Source organism: Rattus norvegicus, chromosome 8, assembly GCF_036323735.1.
Source record: "Rattus norvegicus strain BN/NHsdMcwi chromosome 8, GRCr8, whole genome shotgun sequence".
NCBI lineage: Eukaryota > Metazoa > Chordata > Mammalia > Rodentia > Muridae > Rattus > Rattus norvegicus.
In genome coordinates this window covers 18738717-18764292 of record NC_086026.1, presented here as the reverse complement: position 1 = coordinate 18764292, position 25576 = coordinate 18738717, and the positions used below count along the sequence as shown (strand labels likewise).

Genomic DNA, 25576 nt, shown 5'->3' with positions numbered 1-25576 from the left:
CACACACACACACACACACACACACACACACACACGGTGGCGGGGGAACTTGATAAATATTGCCTGGGCAATAGATTTTTTTTTCTGAATATTTAAAAGCCATGCTCTTTACCAAAGTGTATTCACTTGGGAGAAATTTGTACCTCAAACACGGGGTTATTTCCAGGGAAACACTGCAGCGACAAGGAGGCCCTCGGGGATTGTACAACAACAAAGTCTCAGTCAGGCCAGGCCTAGAATGATGGTGAGGAGTGAGCTCAAGAAGACGTAGGAAGGCTTCCGGGCTTAGAGACCATGTGAGAAAAGCATGAACACAGTGTTTCCAGCAGGGCAGTGACATGATCTGCTGTGGACGTTGTCTTTTTAGACAGTTGCTCTAATGGACTAATGTGTGCCATAGATGGGACAGTTTAGGCCCAAAGACCAGTGAAGTCTCAGCACTCAGGGAGAGTTAGAATGAGTCTTGAGCTAAGTTTCTGTGAGTGAACATTGTACTACCCCTGGGGATAAACACAGCAACCAGGAACTTAGTGAAGTGGTTAATTATATGTCAGATGTGTGTGTGTGTGTGTGTGTGTGTGTGTGTGTGTGTGTGTGTGTGTTGAAGGACAGAGAGAGAGAGAGAGAGAGAGAGAGAGAGAGAGAGAGAGAGAATCAATTAAGCCCAAATCCACGTTCTGGATTAGTGCCTAGATAGAAGTAGGTCTCATTCACTGAGGAAAAGAATGCAGGGAGAGGATTGTGTTTCATGACTACAGTGGGTGGCAGCCAGGCAAATGAGGAGCTCAAGGTCGGGCATGCTGAGTCTGAGATGCTGGTGGGGTGTGGAAGTGGCCGTATCCCTTTGCTGGCTAAATGTTTGGGATGGTTAGTCGGGAGAGAGCCCTGGATTCTTGATGAACAGAGTAGACTCACTGAAGGAGTGGCCACTGCTGAGAGGACAAATAGGAGAAGAGCAAAGGGGGTGGGGTGAAGCCAGGGACAGCAAAGGGATGGGTGAACCCGCGGCTGTGAACCAGAGACTCAAGGAGTGATGGGGGTTGAATCAGAGAGAGGAGATGAACAGCTGAAAGCATCAAGGTGAAAGAGAGCAGCCTCTCCAATAGTGCCCTGTCACCTGTGGCAAGGCCGAGCCCTGTGTGATGTGTGTACGCTTGGTAGTGATTAGGGGCTTAAGCTAAAAGCTTGACAGGAAAGAGCAGAGCGGCTGGAGGGACTAACAGGGAGGATGCTGTCTGGTCACTCCTCTTTAAAATATCCTCATCTGACTTGTACCCTCCTTGGCATTTGGAGGTAAACAGTTAAAATGTTCAGGTCCACGATCCTGTTATTCTGCCTAACTCCATCCCTTGATCTTATGCTCCCTCCTCCCACCTGTTACCTCCTCTTCTCTGGCACAGTAAGGGATATGAGATGCTGTAAGCCTTTCTTCAGACTCTAAGTGGAAGGCAAGAAACTTGCCTGGGTTCGGAGTAGATTGGTGGGGTGCTGGCATTAGCAATAGGGACTTGAACACCCGTCTGAAGCAGAAGAAACAAGCAAGAGGCCAAGCGATGAGAGACATGGACACCAAGAGATATAGGTCCTGAGCTCAGACATTGTTCTTGGTCAGGATTTATTCCTAAATGAGCAAAGGTATACAGCCAAATACTGTTTAGGGAACAAAAACCCACCCCAGGGGAGCCTCAAAAGAGTAATGGATGCCGTGGATGACTTCTGTGGAAATTTCTACAGCACATAGCTCTTTCAGAAACCAAGGGACAAGAAAAACCTGTTTCCAATAGTATTGTACCTGATCATAAAGACCAAAGGTATCAAGAAGCACCAGGATTGGGTCCAATCATTTGATAAATTAAGGTCACATATGGGAATTGCTTTTGACCTGACAGTTTTGTGCCACTGGATCAGAACCTATCATTTTCTCAGTCAAAGACAACATAATCAGATGGGGAACAATTTGACAACCCTTGATCTATCTTTGCATCAATTCAGATCACTCTCCATAATCTGAATTCACCCAGCTAGTGCACATCCATTCAGTTCTGGCTTTTTATATTTCTAAACTTTCAATGTCATTTAGCAGCATTATTTCCCCCACGAGAGCAAGTGCTACAGGTGTCGTATCCCTCGCTACAATCGGCGATAGAAAGAGAAGTGTTTTCTTTCTTTTTTCCCCTCCAAATGACCTTTATCCATCCCTAGCAAATTCATAGCTTTCTGACAGGCGACAATACGGTCAGAGGCAGACGTGATTTATCTTTGTATGTGGCTTCTCTGTGTGCACGTGTGTGTGAACGTTCCTCATCCCCATTGTCTGACTTCTTTTAACTGCGCTCTGATCTCTAATCACGGTTTGGAATCCACCCGAATTTTCCAGCTGTGGCAGCTGAAAAAGCTGACATCGAGGCACCGAGTTCTGAGTCACAGAGACTGAACTCTGCAGAGGAAATGGCACCTTTTCATTGGTGCGCAGATGAAAAGATGTTGAATGTGAGTTTTTTTTTTTAAACAAGATGCTGCATGCATGTAACCTCTCTGTGCTTGAGAACGACACTGCCTCATACGCTGGCCATCTCCTCCATAATTAAAGAAAGGGCTTTGAAAAGGAATAGATGTGTTTGATTTTTACAGAAAAACATTATTCTTGCAATTCAGAGCCCCCAGCTCTCTGTGCCCAGTAGCCAAGGCATGGAAATTGTTCATACAAATCTTTCAGGAGGCTCTCCGGACACATTTTTCTCTGAGGAAGAAAAAAAATTTAACTTCTTACAATTTTCCTTATGCGTCCATCACAAGTTTAGGTCTTTTTTCTTTTTTTCCCCCTTAAGAAGTTTCTATAGCAACAATGGCCCATCACAGAGGGCCATTCTATCCCTTGAGTATTTATAAATTCGGTTTCTGAAACCAGCAAGTCTCTCTGCTACATGGAAGGCAAAAGGAAAACATCAGTCTGTGGGTTGGAAAAGATTGGGTTAGGAGTGGTGTCAACAAGTGATTTCTAAAACATGGGAAAGCATGCAGAAAGCTGTCCTTCCATTTCCCGAAACAACTCAGGAAAAGGAGTTTGCTCAACCCCTAATTCCAGGCCGAAGTTCCCCACCGAGGGAAGTCAAGGCGGGAAGACAAGCTTGCTTGCTATTCCACACACCATGACCTCCACAGAAGGAATTCACTGCACAGCCAAAAGTTGCAAGAACCACAACGGATGCCGCTGCTGCTACCTGGCTTGTTGTCTGGCTTGCACTAAGCTTTCTTATGGTTCGGGACCACTGGGCTGGGCTGGTCAAGATAACCACCTGTAGATATCCCCAGGCAACCCGACCAGGCAATTCCTCAACTGAGGTTTTCCTTTCAGATGATTCCAGGGTACAGCAAGTTGACATGTACAAATAACCAGCACAGAAGCCATGTGGGTATATAGTCCTGGGGCTTACCCTAACCTAAAATGAACAGTAAGGAGGAAACAGGACCCTGGTGTTTCTAGATGTGGGCCTGAAGATCAGGCTTCTGATTAGAACTCAGTTACAGGGACCACTATGTGGACCAGAGTTTGCCATCTTCAGGAAGTGGCCTTGACCTCTCTGGTCTTGGGCTCTGGAGTCTGTCTACTGCCCGGCTTTGCTAGAAGCAGCTGGACCAAAGAGCTGAGTGTGTCACTCGTGTTCTTGTTTTCCCTCAAATGTCAATAGGAAAAATGCCGCACAAGCATGCTCAGAGGTCTGTCTGCAGTCTGTCAAACTGACCCTTAACATTATCCTGGGGAGTGAAGGAGATACAATGTGATACCCTAGAACTGAAGGAGGAAGCCAAAACACCCTTCTGGCCGTCTCTTACAGGGAGCTCCTGACCCTCACTTCGCTGCCTCCCCCTCCCACCATTATCACACGCCTCACGTGCGTGTGCTCTCCTCAACCCTTCCTCCCGTAATCTTAGCAGACTTAGAGGATAACCTGTTGTACATCCCCAAATTTGGTCCAACTCATTGATTTTGGTAACCTAAGGAGCATCCTGGGCCTAATGGGACGTGTTCTCTGACCAAAAACTAAGAGAGCCGAGCGCAAACGTGTCAGAGCCAGTGAGCCGGCTGCTGTGGAGAAGGCTGTTGTGTTCCTCTGTGGGTCTGACAGCTGAGGGAAAACTCTGTGCTCTGCACTGTGGGCACATTCTGTTTGAATCATGGAAAATCAGACAGCAGTGCCCAAAAATGCATAGTATCTGTGCTCTTCTTTTATGAATAGTCTAGGTCTTCCTTGCCGTTCCACAGTGCAAACTGAACCATGGCGTTTCTAGAAAATGAAGGGGACATGTGGGGTGGGGGCCAGGCAGCAGAGTACAACGGAAGTTCCTTAAAAGAAAAAAAGCCATATAAGCCATACGCTTCCTCCCCTCTCTTCCTGACAAGCCAGGGTCTCATGCTTGACACGCTGTGCAAAGCAAAGCCTACATGACGAGAGTGCCACCACCTGCATCGCTTGACTTTAGAGCATTAGTTACTTCAGGCCTGTACTCTAAAACACTTTCCTTGACTACTTAAGCCCTTAGGAAGACATATCAGCTTGTTAACTGTGAGCCTCTCATTCTTTCATGTAAAACTAAAACCCCAATTCTGAGGCAATTCTTCCCCTTCAACTGAACTCTTATTTCAGTCTCCCACCAGCTTTTCTGACGTGGCTTTGCTGCAAAGCTAGAATGTCATTGTAGATTGAGCCACTCAGCCTAAAATTAAAATTAAAATTAAAATTAAAAAAGAATTGATCACAGGCTGAAGAGATGGCTTAATGGTCAAGAGCTCTGATTGCTTCTGCAGAGGCTCTGAGTTCAGTTCCCAGACTCACACATGGTGGTTCACACTTCTCTGGTTTCCACAGGTACTAGGCAAACACACAGTGCACCTACATACATGTAAGCAACCCTCTCATGTATAAAACAAACATTAACAAATCCTGTTTTCGTTCTTTTCTTTTTGGGGTTTGGGTTTTGTGACAGTTTCTCTCTATGAAGTTCTGGTTGTCCTGGACCTTCCTGTATAGACCAGGCTAGCCTTGGAACTTGCTGTGTAGACCAGGCTGGCCTCACACTGAATTAACAAATCTAAGAAGTTGACAGACCATTTCAAGCGTTGTAATGTTCGAAAAAAACTAAATGAAATAGAGAGAGGGAGTACTGAAGCAGATCACTCTCTGTTCAGACTTTGCTCTGGGGCAAATGATTTTCCAGAGGGAGACTATTTGCCAGTCTTGGTGAGGACTCAGATTTTTAACTACTGGCATCTGGAGTCATCTTTCATTCTCATCATTCCCTCACCCTCCTCCTCTCCCCGCCCACACCTGACACTCCCATCAACCCATATGCTTTTGAAGCCATGATTCCAGCTCTCTGTGCCTTGGCCTTCTTGGCTTATCACCTCGAGCACTCACAGGTCCTTACGTTACAGATGACGTCTACAGTTGCCTGTGTTGATGTACAAGCCCTGAGTATTTTTAAATATTTATTCTTTCAGAATTTGGTCTCACACATATAATACACTTGGATCATAATCTCTTATCTTCTAGCCCCTCCTCCTCCCCCTCCCCTTCTTCCCAACAATGTCCGTGCTCTCTATGCCTTTCCTATCTGTTTAGTGTGGCCCACTACAGTTCCTAGGATTGCCTGCGTGAGCGTGGGTGGTAGGATTGTTCAGTTGGGCAAGGTCATCTCACCAGTGGCTACGCCACTAAAGAACATGATCTTGGTTCACACAGCAAGCACCCACTGCCTACATCTCCTCGGGGACGAGTGGGAGCTTATGGGGAAAGCCCCCAGATATTCTTAGAAATCAAGAGGTAACATCTAGAGTTTCACTAATCAGAAAGGCTCCCACCATGAAAAGGAATTGAGAATACTGGAGTTTTGACTGTTTCCTCTTGTCTTTACTGGATAGTGCTGGGGGTGAGGAACAGCTCAGTGGCAGATATGGGGGGTCCCATTCAGTGTCCTTGTCAAGATATGCAGGGCTAGGTTCATCCCCCAGCTAGCTTGACAAGGCTGAAGCACACCTTCAGGACAATACAGAGCCAGTGAGTCTGATCTTAAAATGGCAAAGCAGCAAATGGGAGGGGGGTGGAGCAGGCATGCGACAGGAGGTGGCACAAAAGCCATAGCTATTAGGATCCAAAGTGTAGCAGAAGCAGATGTATTATGGGAAATCCAGGTGTTCTATGACGTTCTGACTGGGGTCCATGGGCTCACAGGTAGGTCAGAACTAAACATTTTACTCAGGGGGTCGATAAGGTTGAAGTGGGGACATTTGCTTAACCACAGGCATCCTCCAAACAAGCATGGACCAGAAATTAAACAAAGTAGATGGGCAATGCGTGCGTCACATATTACCCTGGTGAAACCTGGCCCACACAAGCAACCTATAGGCACTAGCAACTATGTGTCAGACTATCCTATATAGAGAAGATTTTGTTCTCATAAACTGCAAGGCACACTCATGGCATCTACGGAGTCACTGGCATGGACTAGGACAGGATGACAATGGGTGACTATAAACATGTCTAGAAGTGATTGGTTCTTGGGGAAAATGCACAGTGCATTAAGGAGCAAGATTTAGTGGGGTGGTCAGAAAAACCTTCCTGGAGGCTGGGGTTTGGGGACAGGTGCCAGTCTGCAGAAAGGGCAGCTACAAGTTTGTCGGGCTTTGGGGGCTTGGGGCCTGGGGAGGCAGAACAGACTACTTGCTTTTCTTGCTGGAGGCCGATTGTACGTTTTGTCTCTCCGTATGCTGCTGTGAGAGCGCTTGAGGACATCTGTATTCTACATGCTTTTTATTCCTGGTCAGATTCTCTCTCTGTGAATGTATCTCTTTTGACTGGGTAGGTTTCTGACAGGTACTCGAGATACAGCATATGCCACCCTACGGGGATGAAAAGCCAGAGACGGCAGGCACTCTTGGGGAAGAGCCACACTGTAAAACACAATTCTTATTCATTTAGCCTCCCTTAAACTGGAGCAGGACCCTGCCAGCCAGCCCACAGCATAGTGTACCTTTCCTGTGTTCCATGCTGCCCTAACAGCATAGCAAGTAGGAGGTCCTGGCTTGTGTGTGCAATTTGGAGACAGGTTTTGTGCTCAGCTGCTAAGCCTTCTGGTGTTCAGCCATGGGGACATACGGTGCTGAACCCTCAGAATCTGTAGGATTGGGAGGAAGAAGGTGGAAAAAATAAAATGGGTTTCCAAATTGCTTTCACCCAGTGACTGACTCCTTTAGTTTGAATGCATTCTGCTTGGTAGGGTGTGGTACTGATCCCTAGGTTTATGGAAAGGAGAAGAGGCTTTCAGACTCAGCTTATCAGTGTTAGCCACTCAACAATGGCTGCGTCAAGGGCCTACTAAGTACAGCGTGCTGTGGTATTGTATAAGAGAAACACAGAGAAATAAACAGGGGAGGACTAATGAACTGTTTTTAGAAGAACAAAGGCAAAGCTGTCAGCAAGTAGTTTGTAAGTAATAACAATGTATGGTGAGCTGAACTGATAGCCATTCATCAAGGTATCTGAACAGATTGCATTGGCTGCAAAGGGTAAGGCCTAACCTTCACACATACGATAGCTCACAGACAATGTAGGATAAGCTTGAAGTAAGAGCAGATGTGAGAGCAGGGCATTCTAGAGGGAAGAGAATTCAGAGAAAATGAGGAATAAAAGAAAAGAAAAAAATAAACATCGGTGAGGTGTGGATTCAAGGCTAGTTCTGCAAGTTCCCTGACTTCACTGCCTGGCCATGGACTTACTGACGCCCCAGAGCATGCTCTAGCATTGGCGCATCTTCAGCAGGCACCTGAGCGAGGGACGAGAGCGGAGGAGTGCACGTAAACAAAGCTCGTGAAGAACAGTGGAACGTCTGTCTCCTCGCCGCCTTGACATCACGTCACCCTTCTCTTCGAGAAGCTAAGACTCTTAGAAATTAAGTGGTCTGAAAGCTTCCAGAATCCAACTACATCCTGTTGCCAAAATTACCTTTCACCAACAGCGAGTAAACTCTGTGATTGATGAATAACAAAAGTTATAATGAGTCTGGACAAGACCTAAGGAGGTTAGCCTAGGATGTCACCTTTTGCCAGTCCATCCATCCCAGAGAGACTCCCACTGTCTTCTAAAATTCATACCAGAGACTTCTACACTACTCTCACTATGCCAAGAATTAACATTGATGACTAAGAACTGCCATTATGTGTAACTCACCCAACAACTGTGAAATCTATGTTGTGAGACAGACTGTGTAAGTAGAGTTGAGTTACAGAGGATCCTCGAATGCAGGAGGTGAGCAGCCACCGTGGGATGACGGACAAGGTTTTGAATAATAAGGGTTCTAGGAAAGCACACTAAACTATGTGCTTCCGGGGGGGTTAAGGTTGACTTCTCTAGCTTAAGAGTCATGAGGCTAGCACACTGCCTAGTATGTGGATTAACTCCTTAAGAAAGGTCTGTTGTGCTGGGGAAGGCACAAAGGCTAGAAAGAAAATGGTGCAGAGGGATGGGCTCACAATGAGCAATGAAGGGACCTTGTCTATTGTGTCTGAAAGGACAATGTAAGGGTGATACAGTCAAACGTCCTTCCTCTCAAGTACTCCTGCTCCAGGACAAGTTCGTTTGATACATTCTTGCCCTTTTTCCAGATGGCCAGTCGGAGCCAAGGAGTAGACTTTCTGGTTTGCCCCTCTAGGTGGAACACTGTGTCCTCTCTTCTCCAGTGGTTTCTCCAGATCCAAAGGTCATCATCACTCTACGTTTTAAAACATTAATTTTAAGTTGTGTGTATTTGTGTTTTTCTCTGTGGAGGTATGTGCACAGGAATACAGGTGGCTGAGGAGGCCAGAAGATGACTTCAAATCCCCTGGCGTGGAGTTACAGGAAGCTTGAGTTGCCTGCAATGGGTGCTGTGGACTGAGCTTGGGCCCCCTCCAAGAGCAGAACATGCCTTTAACTGCTGAATCATCCTCCACCCCCGCTACTGGCTTTTAAACCTTAATGTTACCAGACTGATTCTTAGAACTATCCTGAGCTGTGGGGACTTCTTAGGCTGGGCGTGGTGAATAAGAGGCCTTAACTGGAGGTGGAGGCTGAGGGTGTGGCTTCCATAAGGCTCCTGAAGGGAGGTGGTTTTCCTGCTTTCTCTGAGTAGAACTGATGCAGTCACAAAGTCCCCAGGAGTGAGAATGGGATGCATAGGAGGCAGAGAGCTGGGCTGATTCTGAGGATGGCAGGGATGTAAGCCCAGAAAGGCCTGTGAGAGCAGGAAAAAACCTGGGAACAGACGCCCTTCTAAATGCACCAGACAGAACATGGGCTGCCAACACACTGTCTGTAGCTCTATTACACAGTTCCGAGTTAATCGCTTCTTTGAAATTCGCACATCAACCAGTTATGTAAGCTACCAGGTACAGCGGGCCACTCAGCGGGTGGCTTTTTCTTATCTCTCTTGTGTAATTAATCGGTTGTGATGGGTTCCACTATGCAATAGGTTTGTCTTGACTTCACAATGCCTCAGGAGCTCTACAGTGCCAGGATTACAGGTATCTGCCAGCACACCTAGCTCAGCTGGTTCTTTCTGGCAATTGACTTTTCTCCTAACACACACTTGTCTCTCTTACGGGACTTTGTGTGTGCCCTTCAAATTCGCTATAAGCTGTAACGACTTTATTTATCTATTAGTTGCATCTATTTCCATTGGAATACAAGTTCCTTCAGAAGACGTAGGCCCTGAATGCACTTACCATGGAGTCCCTACTGCCTATAACACTGCCTGGTGAACAGAAAGTGGTCCCATTTCCCCAAAGACTCACACCTTCTGCTGTGACTACACTGCAGCTGAGGGAAACCAGAGACCAAAATGGTGGTCGGTGTCCATGAAGATACTAAAGACGGGAGGTAGGATGGAGAGGAAAAGGACAGCACCCTCCCTGACGCAAAGATCCTTCTCCTCCATTTTCCCGAGAAGCTGGAAGCTCAGGTCCCTTACAGAATCCACCATGAAGCTGTCTGGCCTCTCTGTTCTCCTTTTCAACAAGCCTGGCCCCCAGTCCCTTAAGCACTTTGTTTCCTCCCTGCATCTAATTGCTCTTGGATAATTATATCATTAACTCTTTGTAATGAATAATAAAAAATAAATCACGTTGGTGGAGAGCCGTGAAGCAAGATGCCCGAGTGAGCAGTTCTCGGCACCATTCCTTTCCTTCTTTGTCCTCACTCCCTGCTTTCTTGTAACCCTCAGAATTAGAATGCCAGCCAAGTGGGGACACAGAACACAGATATTTAAAGTGTCCCTGGGTGACAATGATCTGTGAGGTTTGGAAATCACTGACCTAGAGGATCAGGATCCTCAGAGACCAACAGGGAAACAAACTACAAAGCACTCATGTTGACTTACTTCTTGCCTCTGAATTGCTCCAGGGAGAGCTTTCTGGCTCCTCAGTAATTTTAGGGCTGGTGCTATGATTTAGAATCCATAGGATGGGAGGATGAGGGGACGGATGTTAGCTGGGAGGGGCCCGCATTCATAACTAATGAGCAACCTGAGTTAGGGAAGTGGGAAGGAGAGCGTGGGTGCCACTCTAGAGCTCAGGCCAATCTATAAGGGAAAGATGGAGCCAGGCACAGGTTCCCTACACTAGCTCTGTAGAGATCCCAAGTCTTCTGTGAGGCCCTGGGAGAGCACGTCTTCCCAAATCACTCCCAGATAAGAAGGTCATGTCCACTGAGCATGGAGCCAGCTTCAGTGGTCTCAGATCTTTGTGAGAAATGAGCAGCCTTCCACGGCTGTCGGCATACGTGTGGTTTGTTTCTGACGACACATGGGAAATGTTCAACAGGCCAACAATTATGAGCTCTCTGCTACAAGGCAAGCCACCAAACAAGCTTCCTTCACTAATGGGAAGAAAAGCCGTGGGTTAGTCCGGAGTCTGTCGCTGGCTAAAGGTAAAAGTATTTAACAGGCACATATGCACATGTGTTGTTGGACCAAAATGACAGTGAGTATGTTCCAAGGAAGCACTGCCTTATTGTCTCACTTCCAGTTTAAATCTCAGCTTCTCACAGTCTCTTGTTAGTCACAGTGTCCTCATCCAGTGTATAATCATGACTGGTGGCCTCCACTCTACACACCGAGGTATTCTTCAGAAGAGACTGCTGAAGAAAGGAGGGAGACTGAGGTGCCCTTCATTTTGTCCTCAGTTCATATTCAGGTCTGCAGAGTATTTGACTGACTTAAAAGTGGCCTGTGAGGTGAGAATCCTGCCCTGGTTGCTGCTTGGACCAGCACTCTGTTTCTACAGACAGCCTTGCTTTGGCCTCCTGACTCCCACATTTCTCTGAATGTTAAGATGTCTTTACTAAAATGGAAGATAGTCTATGGAAAGATAATCTACAGGTTTGTGCCCTTCCTGTTCTCTTGGTGGCTCAGCAGGCAATGCTTAACTCTCCTCGTTTTTTTGAGAAGTAGATCTGAAAGCAAGAGGAGAAAAGGAGGCAAGGAAGAGAGTTGTCTAAGAAAGGAGGTAGGTGAAATGTGGATTTGGGGAATCGACAACTTTGTTTTTTGTTTTGTTTCTAAAGAAAGTGTAAGCATTCAGTCCTAAGAACTCGATCTCCTAGGCTACAGTAAACCATCGTATCTGTAGGCTCCACCTCTCACAAAGGATCCTGCAAACTCCAAAGCAGTGAATTGGGATTCTGTGCAGCAATGAGGGAAAGCACTCACAGGTTCTGGCCAGAAGGAAAGGATCAGTTCTCCTATTCTCTGTGTGCCCAGTGTCATACTCAGTGAAATGTGAGCTGAGATCTCAGCCAGGGCAGGGAAACCAGACCTCCAGGTCTGCATTATGCATAGTGATATCCCCCATGGCATCGTGCTGGCACAGTTGGTCCTATGGCCACTCACTTGCCTAATGGGTGTGATGCTTGAGAACTTCTGAAGGAGGCCACTCAGAGACCTGAGCTGACCCACAGGGAGCTGAGTTCATCCTGTCTAAATCACTCACTGCTAACGGCCTTGCCTTCTATTCTTGGACACGCTTGTGCACAAGGACAATCAAGGAAGATTTTGATATCCAAGATGGTGAGATAGATGCCCATTTCTGACTCTCATGATCTCTTAATGACCTCATGGCTGGAAGTAAACCCTTTCTGGGTTCTTGCTTCACTATACCAGTGCCAGTAGCTGTCCACCCCACAAAGTAGGGACAACGGTATTTTCCGAAGGCAATAAGAGAATTTATGTGAGTGGTATACATGCTCAAGAGACACTGAAAGTCTTTTCCTAGTAACCACATGTCTGCCAGCATCTGCACATGATTGACAACCTCTGAGTCTGGATGTTCCCTCATGTCCTGGTGTCTACTAAGAGTTCAGTGATGTTCTATGAACCAGGAGCAGAATTTACCCCTTGGCTGGGACATTCTCAATAGTCCACGTCACCCTGGTTCTGTGGCCATGTGTGATCCCTCCATATGTGCTCATGGCTTCCATCCTGAGGAGGGAAGACTGAATTCTAATATCGTGTCAATTTTAGAGCTTGGTTCACAGTAAGGCCTATAAGAGTGGCTGTGATTTTCTCCAGAATCACTCAGTGGAAAAGGGCAGATAAGGAAGAGTCACAGTGACCCTAATGAGCAGCCCTGATTTGGGCTGAGGAACAGTGTGCTACTCTGAGAAAGGGAGGGAGGATACCACATGCTTCACAGGTAAACACGGGATAGGAGTAACGTCATCAACTGTCACAATCCAGACATGACTGTTGTAATCCTATGGGCCGCTGATTCCCTCCCTACTAAGATGCAGGCAACCCTCCTTTCCTGTCCCTGAATCCCGGCATTTCTGTGTTGGACACTGAGTTAGGGTGGGGAGATAGGCCATGTCTGTCCTTGGTTGGAAGGAGGACTCTATAAACCAGTAATTATGCCATAGTGGGCCTCACACACAAGAACCATCCCCAGAAGAGTGGAAAGAACGTCCAATCTTGACTTTGTCTCTCAGGGAGTCAACTCCAGGTTGCTCCTCCCTAGAGTGTTGACAGTAACACATACTTTACTGAGCAAATATGTTTGAGCTCTTTTAAATGTTTACTGAGATAGGCCTTGGGGCAAAACTCAAGAGGACTCCATTGCCTTCTCCTTATCATTGTGATTGTTGTACACATTCGGCAAGAGGGGAGGAAAGAGAAGGGGGAGGGGGAGGGAGAGTGCACATCCGTGTGCACACACTAGTGGAAGGAAGAGGGAATGAAAGGTCACAGATCAAAGAGAATCATGTGGTGCCAGGAATCTCATGCAGAATCCCCCATGTTTCATAGGCGTCATTAAAGTATCAAGTCTGTAGGCAGCTTCCTCAGAAACTCCATTTTGGGTTCCTTTCCTCCTCTATGGCTCCTTTCCCTCTTCCAGTTCTCGGGAGAACAGGTGATGCTGATATTTGCCGGGTCCCATCCCTTTATTGGGCCCTGAACTCCCTGTCGCATGGGTCCATTCTCCTTAATTTATCAGTGCCTCTTGATAAAGCCTTCTGCTTGAGGCCATTAAGCAATGATTAAGGAAGAGATGGCCTCAGTAGCTTTTCTGAAGGAGGATAACGACTTGTCCTTAAATAACCCTAAAAAGTCACTGTTCCTACTGATTTCTAGGCATACAGTGAAGAAAGCAACTAACCAGAGAGGAGGAGGGATAGGTCCAGACAAACTTCATGGGTATTCGAGCAAAAGCCCCTCATCTATGACATGGTCTCAGCTACACTATGGAGAGCCTGTGTGAAAAATCACCCTACATCTCCAAATTTGCCTCTTGGGCATTGGTAGGGCAAGGGACATGGGACAGATGAGAACTAGGTGGCTGTGACTGGGGAAAGGCTCTGACCATAACTAGACCAATGTATTCCCTTTCCAGGTCATGTCTGCAGGTTGGAAGATGGAAGGCAAGGTCTCAGGACCCTGTGCTGGGTTATCATTCATGTTAAAGAAATCTAAGTAGATGGATAGTTTCTGCCTGCTCTCTATGGCAGGAGCAGTTTGCATTATTTACGACCCCCAGCAGCTCTTGGCATGTTACTAATGGTGACATTTGAGGCAGTGTGTAAAGGTCCTCCAGAGAGAGAGAGAGAGAGAGAGAGAGAGAGAGAGAGAGAGAGAGAGATACAGTGGGACCCTCAGTCATCTTTGCCTGTACATAGTTCAGAATGGGTTCTTGTATCATATTAGACCCAGAAATAAAATGAGTCTAGCCTTGAGACCAAAGAAGAAAATAATGAGTCCACGGCTTCTTTAAGGGACACCTTAAAGAAAGGTTGAGATCAAAGGGCTTAGGTCATGGTTGTGACTTCCCTGAAGGCAGACTTAGAGTAAGAATACTTTGTGTAGTCTGTGTGTAGTCCCCTTTCATTTGCGAAGTGTACAGGAATTTCCAATCTCATCACCCAGTGGGAATGCGGATTCTAGGCTCCCGCTGGGAAGCAGGAGGAGCCATCCTTCTGCTGCCATGCTGACTCCAGAGCTGTGCCTTTGGGGGACTAGCAGTGTCTATGGGGAATGAGCATCTGCAGTGTTCAGGGGTTTCTGTTGGGAGCTGGAAGACACCTAAGGGCTGTCTCTGTGCTCTAGGGATGTACAGTCCAGTTGCAAAGATAAACTGAGACAAGCATGGTTGTTCACGACCCTCTTGAGAGGCTGAGACAGGAGGATTACTGTAAATTTAATGCAGCAGGGCTATTTGATGAGTGAGGACCCACATAGCCTGGACTACACATTGAGACTCTGTCTCAAGAATAAAAAAGATGAAAATCACAGCAGCTGAGGGAACAGTAAGCAAGCAGAGTCAGCCTTCCAAAGGTGAGGCTTCTGGTGGGAGGCAGAGGCACGCACATCTGTGAGTCTGAGGCCAGCTTGTCCTACAGAGCTAGTTCCAGGTTAGCCAAGGCTACACAGGGAGACCCTATCTCACCAATATCCCAAAAGAAAGTAATTGAAAAGCTTTAGAGGCTGGAGAGATGGCTCAGTGGTTAAGAACAGTGATTTCCCAGAGGATCCAGGTTCAAATTCCAGCACCCATGTTCACATGGGTGCTCACAACTATAACTCTAGTTCCAGGGGAACTAACACCCTCTTCTGGTCTCTGTGGACACTGAAAATATGAGGACCACTGACACATATGACGCCAAAGCCCCAGACGCATAAACATTAAAAAATAATAAATCATAAATGAAGAAAAAAATTAAAAAAAGAAAACACTCGAAAGACTTTACATCAGTATTAAGCAGGTATATATTCCTTTGTCATTACTTCCTAGCCAGTATGGCTTATGATTGATATAGTGTTAGCCGTGAAGTACATATAAGCAATCTGAAGATGGCAAACTGTACAGAGGATTGCATAGGTTATGTAGAAGTGATATGCAAATGTCATGCCCCTTTCATCTAGGGAATTTGAGCACCTCTGGAGGTTGGTGCTTGCCTTGGGAGGGAAGGTCTGGAACCAATGTTCTTTGCACGCTGAGGAAAGAAACTGCACTCTACCAGGGGTCAGATGATGATTTTTTAAAAAGACTTTAAAGGTTTTGTTTATGAGTATATGTTTCTGTGAGTGTGCATATAGGTGCAGTGGTCCATAAATGCCAGAAGAGGGCGCTGGGTCCCCTGGAGCTGGAGTCACCCAATTGTACCCTGAGTGGGTACAATCCATTTAGTGTGGGCAGTGCACACTTACCCACTGGACCATCTCTCTAGCCCTGGGATTTTGTTTTAGAATGAAAATTAAAGATGGCTTCAGGCAGAATATTCTGCTTGAGTCAGACCTTGGAGATAAGAGGACAAGTATCTCAGATGGGCTAGACACACATTATACATACATACATACATACATACATACATACATACATACATACATACATTCAGTACCACAGAGCCTGTCTCACGGGCAAGGTTCTAAGGATGGAGGGGGAAGACTGAGCGCAGACACAGTCCCTCCCCTTAAGAGCTGAGAGTCTCACTGTGGTCCAGTTCAGTGTGTAATTAGCTGTTACCCTCAATGCTTGGGGAAGCAGCTGAGCCTGCTGATTAGGAAGAACCTCCCAGGAAAGACGCCATCGCGGTGGAGCCTGAAGGATTCCGATATGGGAGATGAGATGAGTGGTGGATCATGGTGCAGGATGGACACCAGCAAACTCACAAAGGAGGGTCAGGGACATGGATCTTAGGGTGAATGGTTCTGACACCACATGATGAGGTTGGCAGAGAGGTGACCAGACCCAGATGCCATAGAGACATTTTGTGGAAGCTGGGAGCTGCTGAGAAGCAACTGAGCTCAACAAGGGTGGATGAGGACAAGGGCTTCCCACTCTAGCAGGGGGTGGATGGAGAAAGAGGGTGGGGCAGTGCAGCCCATTGGTCACAGCAGGCTTGATGTACATACAGGCCGTCATACAGTGCCTGGTGTCTTGACAGCTGTGTGTTCCCATCTACAAAGTAGGGAGTTAGAAGCACTGCTTGTTAACTATTCTATGAAGTTAGCCCTGACAGGTACAAAGTTTCAGTAGGCAAATATGTCTAATTTTTGGTGATTTCTCTTTATCTGTTTAAAGTGGAGAGGTGAGGTTTCTTTCTTTGTTGTTGTTGTTGTTGTTGTTGTTGTTGTTGTTGTTTTCTTTTTGAATACTACTCAGAAAATCATGCTATCAGGTCAGCCTGTTGGTAAGGCCATAGGTTTCCCTTGAGGTGCCATTTCAGTGAATGCCCTGTAAACAGAAAGGCTTCTCTAGGTGGAATCGCACAGTGATGTTGGGCTCCTTATGAAAGGGTTCTGATAGGTGTTGTTTTCCTTTGGGGGTTTGCATTGCATGTTCATAGCTGAGATGGAAAGTTGCCATAGTTACCTGTGAGAACTGATAAACAGAGCAGTTACTGCTAAAAATCTATCTATCAAGGTCAGCTAGACATTTCCAATTGCTGCCAAATGATTTCCGCCCAGGGGAAGTTAATGAAATGTCGAAAAGAAGTTGAAAATAAGGTTACCGTGGACACACTTCGAGTATATTTATGTAACCAGCCATTTGCAAGTGGATCTTACCCGCTGGAAACCCCGCAGTACAAGGCATCTGGAGGGGAAGTTCAGAGTAACAACACATTTGGAGTTTGGCACTGATCACTGCCCTCAAATCCAGCCCTTCATTAACAGCTTCTGTAGAGTGCTAGTCCTCCTCCAGGGGCTACAAAAGCAGACCAAACCTTCCTCGTTAGAAACTTCCTTTCTCGGTCAGCTGTTCTTACTGACTTCCCATCCTGGGGGCCCTCTATTTTCACTGGCAGTGCTGACGGTGAGAGCAGAGCAGACCACTTGCCTTAGAGTGGTCCAAGAAGAGGAAGGGGAGACAGTCACCATCACATGACATCATCCTCAGCTCGGTGCTTGTGCAATTGTTACGTGCATACAGGTCACCTGGAGGTCTGGTTGACCCAGAGACTTTGATTCACAAGGTGTGGGGTGAGGCTACAATCTGATTCTAGAACATTCTCACGAGCTTTCCAAACTGCTGGCTCACAGGTCATGTCTTCGACGGCCAGGCCCCAGTTTCTCTCTTTATGTTGGAATCAAGTTCACTCTTCTTCGTGCTTGGTGCGCATTTGACTTTTCCCATTCACAAGGCTCTTAGAGCTTGGAAAGATGACTCCGCTCTCAGGCCCACCAGTGTGCAGCATAAGGGCTTCCTCAACATCTTTTTAAAGACCCACACTTTCATTTTACAATGACCACACCGAACAAACAATAGATCAGCAAACAAGCATTCAGGCGACATTTGGAGTGAGTGACATGTTTTGTCCCATGGCAAAATAGCATTGATCTTTGGCCCATAGAAAATGCTGGACACCTCTTTGTTCTATGAATTAAATTAAAGCAACACAACATATGTCTTAGCTTCTAACATTCTTCTGATAAAACATCAAGTTATACTTTAAGATTCCAGAAATATTTAATTGCTTTGAAAATCATACCTATTATATATTTGAAATCAACCAACCTTTTGTCCAAATATTATGACCTCGAGATTTTACTTGTCTGTAAGTTAACCTATATATATATTCTCCTCCAATTCTATTTGACATGTTATCAGTCTATTCCTGTGAATGGCAAGTAGCAATGCACTCAGCCAGGGTTGGTTTTATTTCCCCTCACTAGGAGAGGTCAATAGAATGGTTACTAAGATGTCATAAATACCATTGACTCCTATTTCTTCCTGTACCACTCAGGCATTAGGAGACTAAAGAGCAAACATTCTTTTTAGTTGAATTTTAGACCTCGGTAGCCATTAGCTCTAGAGGTCATGGACATTTATACAATGGCAAATATTGCACTGAAAAGTTATATATTTTATTTTATCACACCTTTACATCTGTGCCTATGAGTTAATCTGTATTAGCACATTTTAAAGAGAATGGAATGGAGACTGATGCTTGTTTTCTAAGCTGCCGGTTTGCAAGGTGAGTTCTTTTTGCTATTTATTTTATTTTTAACTTCTTAATACTGCGATCAGGGCCTTATGATATTTTTATGCTTGGGACAGAAATATAGCTGAAAAGCAGGAGATAACATACCACAATGTGCTTAATTAAAGGGCAGCTTTACTTACAGTTCCCGTAGCCTTTTCTCCCCTTTAGAAATTGCCTTGCTCTCTTTCTAACTCTGGAGGAGTGACTCTTCCGGTTCTCTGCTGCCTTCTCCATTTCTGACTGTGACAAGCTCCGCTGGATCAAAGCGGCCTTCAGCACATTGGCTTTCTTTGTCTGGTGCCCAGGGCTGAGGTTCGTGAAACACAGCGCAACAGTGCTTTTTCACCCCCGAGTTGGAGAGGGAGTGGCATTTTCCTGGCCTCTTCTACCACAGTGTCTATGAGAATCCCCCAGCCTGGGATTTCTGGGCCATTTTTAAGACAGACTTTCATGGGTCTCAGGCTGACCTTGGCCTGTATATGTAGTGGAGAATGAGCTTGAACTTTTTGTGCTGCTGCCTCCCTGCCTAGACTTACAGATATGTGTTTACCATGCCCCAGATAGAGGGTGCCGGAGAGCAAATCTACGTTTAGCCATACAACGCAAACGCTGCCAAATGGCCCTTTTGGCTGAATGCATCCTTTTGGATGTACCTGAAACCAAGTGGCCCCACTGGGTCAGGCAATGCAGAGCTCAGGAAGTTTCGATTTCTCGTTTTGTTTTGTTTGTTTCAAGACACAACATAGCTCTGGCCGAACTCACTGTGTGGCCTGGGCTGGACTCAGACTCAGGGATTGGGATTAAGCGCTGGGATTAAAGGCAAGCATCACTACTTAAGCTTGCTTAAGAGGCTTTGCGTTGCTCTTTCCTTCTTTGGATCTCAGAACAGAGGAACCATTTAACCGCCACAGCCACGGTCCAGATCACACTAAAGAGAGCCATAGACCCTGAGTCTGATTGCAGTAACTTTAACATTTTGTTGCCTAAATCATAACAGAACTAAATTTCAGTAACTAATATAGAATGAGAACCAGTTTATGACCAAAGTGTTACTGAACTCACTGAAACGTGGCATCCAAACACGTCCTCAGAGTCAGCTTTCTGACTCAGCACAGGAAGGGACCCAGGACTCATAGATGGACATCTTTTAAAAGAATCCAAGCCATACCGATCTGGGAATCTGTAAAGCAAGCTATGCCTTTTCTTTTTCCTCACCAACAGATCCCTCCTCTTCTCCTTGCAGAATGAGCCCTATAATTGCTTTAACTCACCACTTCCTTCTGACAGATACAGCTACATGTGTATGTGCAATGCACGCACGCACGCACACACACACACACACACACACACACACACACACACACACACACATACATAAACATGAGTCGGCTAACAACTGACAAGAAATTAAATATTTAAAGATGTTGCCGGTCCTGTAGCTATCACAAGAGCCCAGTTAGCATCTCATGTTGGAAGGAAACCCCCTGATTAGCTCTTTTCTACCTGCCCCCACTGCGCTTCCAAGTAAGGGAGTTTTAAACACACAGTGTTATTTCCAGCTTTCACATCCAATGTTGGGGGGAAGCAGACCTTGGTGAATTTTAAAGTTTCAGGGTTGATAGGCTAATTCCGGAATGGTACATATTTATTTTGCTTTTACATAAGAAAATGCAAGGATTTGATTCTCTTCGGACAGATGACACAGTTCATTTTCCCCTGATAATAGGGATATTTAAAAGTGCACGAGAGCCCACTTTCTGCTCCATTTCCTGTAAATAACTTTACACTCACTTCAAAGCTGACCTTTCACTCAGTTCAAAATTCATGTTGCTAAGAAGTTGCGGAGGGAGGAGTGAATCAGTGGGGGTGGGCATAAAATAACTGTATCGTGTTTTATTTACTTTGTCCTGAACACCTTTGAGGGTCTATAATTTCTGGGGATGTCCTGGCAGGCTGAGTGAAGTGTCTGCCAAAACTCACATCAGACTAGCGCCCTGTTATTTTTTTTCCACTGCTGTTTTAAAAAGTGCCTTTCCGGAAGCTTAGTTACAATAGTTCCCTCCCAGTATCATCAATTTTCCATGAGTTCAGGCAGGCCACAGCATAGATCTCAAATACACAGAAAATTCTACATGGAAACTGGCTTCCAAGGAGAGGAAATTTACATCTACCTACTACCACAGGAAATCTACGAGTTAAGTATAAAATACTAACCAGTGCGTTGTAGAATGAGATCAAGCTAGCCCTACTCACCAGGGGCAGAATTAAAATTATCGTGCACTTGCTTGGTTACTGGAGGGGACCTTTAAAAATAAGACACTCTTCTTTCTGGCCCTTGTTTAAAATTCTGATTCTCAACACTGAAATTTCTTACTATCTCTAACATGCCTGAACCCAAAAAAGCACATCCGAATGTTTTAGGGAAAATTTAATTCTATTCCCTTCTCAGCAAAGCCTTTGAATAAGAGGCCTAAGTCTACTTTAGTCTGTGTGTTTTGAGAACTGAAGACACATTTAGTGGGAGCCAAAAAGAGTTCCTTCACATATTCTAGGCTTTGGAATTCCTTTGTTTCTTGCTTCTCAGATGAGAGAAGATTAACAAGTATTGTGTTGTTAACAGACTCATTGGGCATTCAGGCTCCATTTTAATGTACTATGAATGAGCACAGTGTGTGTGGGGGTGGGGGTGGGGGAAGTCACGGGTAGAGAGAGGGGAGACAGAAGAAGAGCTTGGAGGAGTGGGAAGTGTGGATATTTGTGGTCAATATTAATCACCTAGATGAGAAATATCATTATAATTAATTTATAAAATTTCAGGGCTGGCAAGATGGCACATTAGTTAAGAACACATTCTGTTTTTGTAGAGGACCTGGTTTCCATTCCCAGCACCCACAGGATGGCTCCTAACTGGCTGTAACAACTTCAGTTCCTGGGATTCGATGCCCTTTTCTGGCCTCCGAGTGAACCAGGCATACATTCACATGTACACACAAAACAAATAAACCTTTAGCGAAAGAATGGAGCTAAACCTGAAATATTAAATGCATTGGTCTTTAGTATTTGACAGACACCTTTTTTTAAAAAAACATTAAAATCAAAAGAATCAAAGGCAATTTCTCCCCACGAAACTAACAGCTCCCAGAATTCCAATTCATCAATTGTCTTTATGGCTGGCAGGCCGTTGGTTTTCTGACATCTTATTTTTAAAGAGAATGGGTAGGGGATGGGTATGGTAACTGTGGTCTAACCTGGAAATAAGAAACCTTTCATACATCTCTGCTAATAAACAAGGGAGTGTCCCTTTTGTGTGACTTCAGAACCTTTACTGCCATCAAACAGGGCACATCCCAAGAGGTAAAATGAGGGAAGACAGAAGAAAAGGATTCTGGATTCCACTGAATACCAAGGACATCCATGTTTCTCGAGCCCATGGGAATGTGTTCCTCTGCCAACCTGTGCAAGTACTGGTCCCCACGTGGCCACCTGAGCTCATTAGGGTCTCTGCACCCAGTCTGGTGTTTCTGATGAAGGGCTGTGGTCAAGGGAGTTATTTACGGGGTCTGTAGAAGGGGGCACAGAATGACTGCTCTTTATCTTGTCTTCCAACGGGCTGCTCAGGAAATGTATGGAAAATCCATTGAAGAATGCCCAGCTCTAATGGTTGCTAATGGGAGATGTGAATGCTGTCCCACCCATTGCCCTACCCCTAAGTGGGCAGCCAGCCTCCAGGAGAAGATGAGTTCAGGGGAACTGGTGAAGAGTACTTGCTAGGTGACCTACCAGTGTCATAATGTACCGTCACTTGGAGACACATGAACCAAATGAACCTCTCGTCCACTGTCCAAGGAGGACCTCAAAAAGGGTTCTCTGATAGGAACCAGCAAGGTGCATGAACCCCTCAACCATGAATCTACCTGAAAAATTTAGAATTTACGTATTTAGTGTGTATATGTGCCTCTCTATGCACGTGCACTATTTGCATGCTGTTATCCTCAGAGGTCAGAAGAAGGCATAGGGTTTCCTCGACCTGGAACTATAGTCTGTTGTGAGCCATGGACGGAGACCCTGGGAATTGAACCGGAGTCTTCTGCAGCAGCAGCAAGTACTCTTAGCTGCTGACCTATCTTCCCAGCCTCTTCCTAGGATCGTCATCCTAACGTAGTGCTCCATCTGTCTGACCATGCCCCTTATCTTTACATAGGCCTCTTCTCAAAAAGCATGAAGTCAGCATACTCTTCTCGGCCACAGAGCGCTTCCAAGCAAGAGGTCACAACACACTCTAAAAGATAAACTCTCTTCAGTCTTTGTAAAATGGGACTGATAGATACACCATTTTATATGGCGACTTCCAATAGTCTTGAAATCAGTTCTTTAAAAAATTTGCACCTTTCAGAATCTAGGATGTTGTCTAATGTCCAGCTTCCTCCAAGGAACGTATGCCTCTCCCATGTGCTAACAAACTCTTCTCCATGAACGACCTAGCTTCCTTCCTGCTTCTTTGATAAAATACTCTGACTCAAAGCAACTTGGGGGAAGAAAGGGTTCCTTTAGTCCTGCAGGTTACAATGCATTCCTGAGGGAAGTCAAGGCAAGCCTGCTTGTTCTTCCACACAGTATTACCCCTGAACAAGGGACTTATTCATAGCCAAAGAAACGCAGCAGGAGCTGTGAAGGATGTGTGCTAACTTGTTGGAAGAGCAGTTTATACTCAAGTAGCTTCCTCACGCAGCCCAGGACAACCTGCCTGGTTATGTCATCACTCGCAAGGTGCTAGGTCTTCCCACATTAGCTAATAATCAAGATGACTCCGCCTCCCCCAGACATGTCTACAGTCTAAATAGTTCTTTTGGATGATGCTATACAAGTGGCTCTCAACCTGTGGTCACCACCCCTTGGAAGGGGGATCTAACGACCCTTTCACTGGAGTCATATATTCTACACATATTTTTATTAAAATTGATAACACTAGCAAAATTACAGTTATGAAGTAGAAACAACTTAATTTTATGGCTGGGGTCACCACAACTTGAGGAACTGTATTAAAGGGTCATAGCATTAGGAAGGTTGAGAAACACTGCTCTGGGTTGTACCTATTAAAGCTAAAAAGACAATATGTGCGTTTGCTGTCAACAGTATAACTTTATACAGACATCATATTTATTAGACCACATGTGCTCATATAATTCATCTAACAATTATCACTATAAATACTGGATTCAAAATATTTTCTTTCTCTTGGTATATATAGAGATAAAAACCAAACCAAACAAAATTCTTTCCAACAGCACTACGCTCTCTGACAAGAGTTGCAAGACTCTTACACAATTTTTCCTGATACCTCTTCCTTTTATCACCACATAATCATTTATTGTTTTGTTTTTATTAGAAGACAGCACAGAAGATTCTTCAGAGCTACTCCAGATGACAGCAGAGGCTAAAATGGTAGCAACTGCTCAAGCAGAGGCAAACATGATGGCCTTTGAAGCTCTCATCTCTGTTGTCTATTCCCACTCTTCCCACCCACATCCACTTTGCGATGCAATGAAGACCTGGGTATGTGGGCAGGTAATGACTACATAATTCTATAACTTCAAAATGAAACCCATTGAACTAAGAAAGCCGGGAAAACTTAAGTGAAAAACCTTGAGAACAACAAGTTCCTGGACCTCAGTCAGTTGCTCTGAGGCCCATCATGGGGGATGCTTCTCTTCTTTATGTGTTTAATTGCTTCCTGATTTCATGGATGACTTCATCCCCCTTGATTTCCTTTGGTTTTGTTACAAGTGCCTGGGCATTGGCATGGCTTATCTGGGGCTCCATTAGGCTCCTGGTAAACTAAAAAGCCAGGGTGGAGACAAGAAAAGCAACAGTCTATCTACCCTGTTCACAACAATTCCCATGTTCTTGCCTTGGGCTAATTTCATTATTATTTTTTAAATGTACATTGATGCTTTGCCACATCATGTGTGTGAGAGTGTCTGATCCCTTGGAATTGGGGTTACAGTTGTGAGCTGCCATGTGCATACTGGGAACTGAACCTGGGTCCTCTGGAAGACCTGCCAGTGATCTTAACCACTGAGCCATCTCTCTAGCCCTGCCTTGGATACCACTATTGAGAAATTATATATATATATTTTTTTCTTCTTTGCCATTCAATTCTCAGAAAGTTTAAAATCAACCCAGGTAAATGAGGGACAAATTATTCTGGAAACCATGAATCTCACTTCAGATGAGGAGCCGCTGAGATGGATCTAAGCCATTTGTTATGAGAAGATGGCTGGCAAAAGACAAGAGCTTTGGTTTTCCTGGAATTTCTTCTCTCTCTCTCTCTCTCTCTCTCTCTCTCTCTCTCTCTCTCTCCTTTTCTTTTACGAGACAGAGTTTCACTCATCATGTAACCCATCTGACCCAAACCTGTAATCCTCCTGTGCCCTGCTGCTGGTGCTAGAGTAACACTATGGTAGTTTCATTTCCTCTCTGGTACCTGACCACTTCATACACAAGATCCACATACGGTCATATGCAGAGTCCAGAACCTGCTGCACAGAGATAGTCAGGACTGGTCGAACCTGTGGGCTAAAGAGGTCAAAGGAACTTGCCTGGATTCATCTAGTGCAGGAAAGGCCACTTGATGGATAATAACAGAAGGAACACACGGTTTAGGACTTCTGATTCAGAATTAGTAGGTACAGAAGCAACAGATGAAAATACAGGGTGCTCAGCAAAATCTGAATTTCACAGATATAAATCAAGCAACACTGGCCCAGTTTTACTGTATTACTGATGATTTGTATTTTTATGGACAGGTATTCAAGAGTTGAAGCTAATACTAATATGTGGAAATATGGGGTAATAGCAACAGTGTTACTGTCTGGTGGGTACTTAGTTTTGGGTTAATATATGATGTTTTAAGAATATAAGTATGTACCATGAAGTATTTGGGGCATTTATACCCCAATAACACCACCACCAAATCTGGGTTATTTCTATGGTCAAGTATAATGGTTTGCCCTGGTTTTATTTGGACAATCATGCCAGGAGTCTAAGCAGCTGTCTGGAAGCACAGGTTATAA

General features: G+C 45.2%; 2 protein-coding genes across 3 annotated transcripts in view; both read right to left on the bottom strand.

The window, feature by feature from the left end:
* Positions 1-25576, bottom strand: part of Maml2 (mastermind-like transcriptional coactivator 2) — a 317444-nt gene that overhangs the window by 105631 nt on the left and 186237 nt on the right. The window lies entirely within an intron of this gene.
* The window catches only part of LOC134480140 (uncharacterized), a 55793-nt gene that overhangs the window by 15291 nt on the left and 14926 nt on the right, over positions 1-25576 (bottom strand). Inside the window, exon 1 of the mRNA XM_063266368.1 lies at positions 16-25576. This exon is cut by the window's right edge and continues 14926 nt beyond it. The gene's annotated coding sequence lies outside the window, so the exon portion shown is untranslated. The remainder of the gene's footprint in view (positions 1-15) is intronic.